This window comes from Durio zibethinus, chromosome 6, assembly GCF_047325235.1.
Source record: "Durio zibethinus cultivar Kanyao isolate XHJ-2024 chromosome 6, ASM4732523v1, whole genome shotgun sequence".
NCBI lineage: Eukaryota > Viridiplantae > Streptophyta > Magnoliopsida > Malvales > Malvaceae > Durio > Durio zibethinus.
The window spans coordinates 28,551,800-28,557,799 of NC_143167.1; positions in this window are offsets into that span (position 1 = coordinate 28,551,800).

Sequence of the window (6,000 nt, forward strand, 5' to 3'; positions counted from 1 at the left end):
GTATTATGCCTAATCAAAATTTTAACATGGTTATTTCAAAAAAAAAAAAATCTAACACAGTTAATCCAATCAACATATACGTATGTGTATGTGATATTTGATTAATATTTTCAAGTTATTTATATATCATATAGAATTATCAACATTTTTATTTATATTAATTAAAAAAATTTTTGTTTTACTTGAATAGAAAGAAAATTGCTTAAGTTGGTCTGCCACATGAAAATTTCACAAAATATTTAACATTTGTGGGATAATTTGAAGAAATTCAAAGATATTTTGATCTTCTAAATTAAAACAATGAATCTCATTAAATTACATTAAATATTGGTCATATGTACCTAATTTTCAAGTAAATATCGTAGTGGATAGACCAAATAAAAATTGCTACAAAGGCCAAAAAGCCTAACCACAACGACATTCAAGCCAAGTTTTTCAAGTGATACGTAGCTGGCCACGTACAACACTTTGAGTGGCCCTTCCCTTGCTTAAAGTCGTTATTTAGTTTTATGCGTGAATTTTAATAAAATTTTGTTGTCCAAAACTCCAATCCTTAGTCTCTATAATTTTGTTGTCCAAAACTCCAATCTTTTTGCATTTATATTTGATAAAGACACGTGGTGATTAATTATTTGATTTAATCAGATCTTCGTGGCGCATCACAATCACAATGGATATGGTTTTAGCCAGACCATAGGCATAGGGTAATGGTCTCCTTTCACCCATAGCTCTGCACTGTGCCAAACCTTCTCTTTTCCGAGTTTTAGTTCCTTCTTCGACACGAAGAAAACTAGAACAAAAAATTAAATAATATTTCAGTTGGCTATAAAAATCATGCGTTCAAAATTGAGAAATCAACTTAAAAAATGATGGAGAAAGAGAAAGAGAGATGCATGCATTGGATTTGATGGTGTTTAGTAGCCTTGAAGTAATGAAAAAAATGCGTTGAATTTGAGTTGTTGGCATCAATGGGATGATATGTTGGTCCCATAACTTGGAATGGGCTGAAATTGAAAGGGGAAAAGAAATTGAAAATGTGAGTCCAGAAACAAGGGGTGATAATTATACTGTAAAAAGGAAAAATAAAGATGGAATATGCGTGAACCATTGAATCTGATCATCTCTTCTCTTTCTGTTGCTATCTTCCCAATCATAACATGGTAAATATGGCAATTGGCAAGATAAGTGTATACATCAATTTTATTTGGATTTTGATTTAAATGTTTGAATTTTATCAAATTCATGAGTCAAGACTCGATTTTTTTTTTTGGGTCTGAGCCCACTGTTATTATTGTTTATTTATTAGATATTAATAATAATTTATTAAAAACTTCATTAATGGTCAGATAAAGCCACTCCTTTTTGAAATGCCATTAAGCCTAATTTTAAACCTTGAAATGCCATTCTTGATGTTGAATATGGTAGATGCTGAACAAAGATAAAATCACACTTTTTTGAAAGATTTGAAATATCAAAATCACAGAAGTTTGAAATTGGTTGATTTCAAAAATCTTAATTGTTGTTTTTTCTCAAATAACCTTTTAAAATCTCAAGCCCTTACAGCTGATCTTGACATATATCAAAATGTCGTATTGGGAGACTAAAAAAAATATTGAATATATTTGATTTTCAAGGAATTCATGTTTTCACAAAAGCTTATGTTTCATCTGTGAGCTTGTATGAAAAATTATATGCCTTTTTTACTCCCTTCAAGTGTTGAAACCTTTTGAATAAATAAAAATCTCTATCTACAGAACCATTACATCCATTTGAAAAAAAAATTCCCACCTCTTTCATTTTTTATAAGGATTGCCAAATTCAAAGAAAATTTAAGCCAGTTTATCTGATCATCAATGAAATTTTAAGTTCAGTTTATCTGGCCATTAATGAAATTTTAAGCCTAATTTAATTGACACGTAAGCCCAAATTATCTAGCACCAATAAAGTTTAAGCTCAATTTAATTAGCACCAATAAAAAGTTAAGCCCAATATAATTGGCACGTAAACCCATATTAGTTGGCATATAAGTTCGAATTAGCTGAAAAGTATATATCCCTTTTATCACTTTTAAGTGTTAAATTTTTGAATTAGCAGGAATCTTTGGGTGCTAAATCAACCAATTCATTGAAAGAGATTTTTCATTTTTTTCATTTTTAATATAAATTATCAATTCTTAAGAAAAATTCAAATCTACATAAAATTTAAGCCCAATTTATCTGGCTATCAATAAAGTTTTAAACCCAATTTAGCTGGCCCTCAAGAAAATTTTAAGCCCTTTTATTTGGCCTTCAATCTTTAAGCTCAGTTTATCTGGCCTTTGAAGAAAATTTAAGCCCAGTTTATCTAGTCATCAATGAAGTTTTAAGCCTAGTTTAGCTAGCCCTTAAGAAAATTTTAAGCCCAATTTATCTGGCCATTAATGAAGTTTTAAACTTAGTTTATCTAGCCCCAAATGAAGTTTTAAGCCCAATTTAACTGACCTTCAATGAAATTTAAACCCAATTTATTTGGCTCCAAAAAAGTTTTAGAGTTTCAAGGTTCTATCCAAAATAACAAATTCTTGATGCTAAACCTTTTGAAAAATCTTGCATTTGCGTCACTTGTATTATGAGAAAGACATTTGACTTGCAAATAAAAAAAATAAAAAAGAGATATTCGTAATTACATCACCTGCTTGTGCATCATGAAAAGGACATTTGCATTTGTATCACTTGCATCTACACCACAAGAAAGACATTCGCATTTGCATCATTTGCATTTGCACTTGTATAAGATATTTGCATTTGCACTATAAGAAAAATTTATATTTGCATCATGGCATCTGCATCCTAGAAAAAGGTATTTGTAGGAGCATTTACATGAAAAGAACATTGTTATTGTCAAATGTATTTGTATCAAGCATTCGCATTCGCATTCTTGCATTTGCATCGACATTTGTGTTCACATCGACATTGCCATTAGCATCATTTGATGATGATAAACATTTGTATCATGATTACATTTATCAACTCTGATTGGGGGAAAGCCATTTTCAAAAAGATTTTTAAATTTTCAAAGTTCAATTACCTCTGATTGGAAAGACATTCAAAAATTTTAAAATTTTTAAGACCTCTAGGCATGCTTTTTAAAACCTCTTGGCATAATTTTTAAGACCTCCAGGTATAATTTTGATTTGTGATGTTATCCCGATCGATTCTTTAATTTTGACTTGTTGTGTTATCTCGATCAATTCTTAATTTTGACTTATGGTATTATCTCGATCGATTCCATAATTTTGACTTACGGTGTTCTCACAATCTTTTTCTTTATTTTTTAACTCGCGGTGTTGTCCTGATCGATTTTTTACTTTTTGAATTACGGTGTTATCTTGGTCAATTCTTAATTTTGACTTGCGGTGTTGTCCCGGTTGATTTCATAACTTTGACTTACAATGTTGTTCCAGTCGTTTTCTTTATTTTTTGACTCATGGTGTTGTCCCGATCGATTTCATAAATTTGACTTGCGGTGTTGTCCCAATCATTTTTTTTACTTCTCGACTTGCGTTGTCATCCTGGTTAATTCCATAATTTCGATTTACGGTGTTATCCTGATCGATTCCATAATTTTGACTTACGGTGTTATCCTGATTGTTTTCTTTACTTCTTGAGTTGTGATGCTGTCCCGATCGATTTCATAATTTTAACTTACGATGTTGTCCCGATCGTTTTTTTTATTTTTCGACTTGTAGTATTGTCTCAGTCAATTCCATAATTTCGACTTACGGTGTTGTCCCAGTCTTTTTTTTACTATTAAACTTGCGGTATTGTCCTAATCGATTCTTTATTTATGATGTTATCCTGATTATTTTTTATTTTTTGACTCATGGCGTCATCTTGATCGTTGTCTTACAAAATAAAAAAATAAAAAAAACTTTTGAAAAAAATCTTCAATTTTTTTTGAATAAATTGTTGTCTTTGTCTTTGTCCTATTTCTAATTTTCAGCAATGTACAAGAGGAACAACTGTAGACACCAATTTTATTCGAATCTTAGTTTAAATGTTCGAGCTTTATCGAACTCATGGGCCAAGGCCTGATTTCTTCTTCGGGCTCGAGCCAATTGTTGTTGTTTTTCCCTTTTATTTATTAGATATTAATAATAATTTATTAAAAATTAACTAATTAATTTTTTAAAAAATACAAAAAAAATAAAAAATGAGTAGGGGGCTGATGCCTAGCACCAGCCGCCCTGCAGCCTCCCGACCAGCCAACCTATAGCCTACCTTTGCAGCCACCCTACTTCACCCAGCTCCTAAAGCTTCTAGCTACTTTCCCTTCCAAACTTTCTCCTCTTAGGCACATCTTTGGACGCCCAGAAACCCATTCATTCCACCCCTACTAAAAACCCCCAAGCTCAGACACCCTGCCCTCTACTTACTAGAACACACCAAAAACCCCCAAGCTCTAGAAACTCAACCTTGGCCACCTCATCTAGCCTCTACCAGAGAACAACCCCACTCTCAGCTGGAAGACCCACCCTAGGAACGAGCACCCTTTTACACCTAAATGCTAAGCCCCCACGCACCCCACAATACTACCTCTAACCTAAACAAAAAACAAACTGTTCCCAAACACCCAAATAGAGAAACAAAAACAAAGCTACACAGTTCTCGCCTAAACTGTGAGAAACCTCAGCGCCAAAGCCTCTTGCAACAAAAAAAAGAGATCATCAGTTAGTCTTAAAAAGAAAAAAACGTAAAAAACTTCAAACCCCGATCTATTTCGATCGAGATTATTTATTATGAAAAGGACAATGAATTTGAGCTCAGAATGTCGAAAGAAACTTTTCAGTGAATTTTAAAAATTTTTGATCACCGGCGACGATCACCGACGACAATCCAAATAGAGTACGACACTGGACTTCGACTAAGCTAAAGGGAATTTTTGAAGCTGGAAACTTTTTTTTTCTAGAGGAAAGGTTAAATGAACTAAAAAAAAAGTTCATTTTGTATAGGAAAACAAAGAAGCAAAATGACGTGGTTTCAGGCATAGAGAGGATCCACGCGTGGACTCGGAACCAACCCAAGATCCGGGCAAACTGACCCAGTAACCAGCAACCTTTAACCAGTCCAGACGAACTGCCAATGAACCGATTCGAACCTTCGAACCATCGAGTCGATCAAACTGACGTTGATCGATCCAGTTCAGGTTTTTTTTTTTAATTTTTGAATTTTTTTATATATTATTATTTTTGTTATTATGAGCTTTATTATTAATATTTATGCCTGATAAAATTTTAAAATTTATTAGAATATTTTATTATTTTTAATAATAATAATAATGAAAATAAAGTAGGATGATAACTAAAAAGAATATTAAAAATGCTAAAATAATAATAATAATAATAATAATCTAAAAAATAATAATAATTGATTAATAATTTTTTTATTATTTTTCCTGCCTAGATTTTAGAGGGAATAAAAACATACTTCTAAAAATAATTTCGCCTATATGTTGAAAAATTATTATAAAAGAATTAAAATTAAAAAGTATAAAAAGATAATAAATAATAAATTAATAATATTATTAATAATAAATTTTTATTAAAAAAATTTTTAAATAGTTTTTTTGAAAACCATAAAAATCGAACTTACTTAAAAAATTCACTTAAATGTTAGAAATTTTCGAAGATGTTCGCGTTTTCTTTAAACTTTAAAATTTCAAACCCTAAAATCTAAAACTTAAAATCCAAAATTCTAAAAACCCTAAATTTAGCACACAATCTCGAATCATTACCCAAAAATCATGGAAGTCTTAAAACTTCGACCTAAATCTCTATTCAAAACTATTTCGAAACTTTAAGGATACATACGAAAATCTTAAATGAAGTAATTTATTTTCTAATGCCAGCTAGACGATGAGGCATTTAGGAAACTTTATTCCATTAATTTTTTCACATTAGTCCTTAATTTGCTTTAACAATAAAATGATATGCTTTAATAAAAAAGAACAAAATGTAATGGG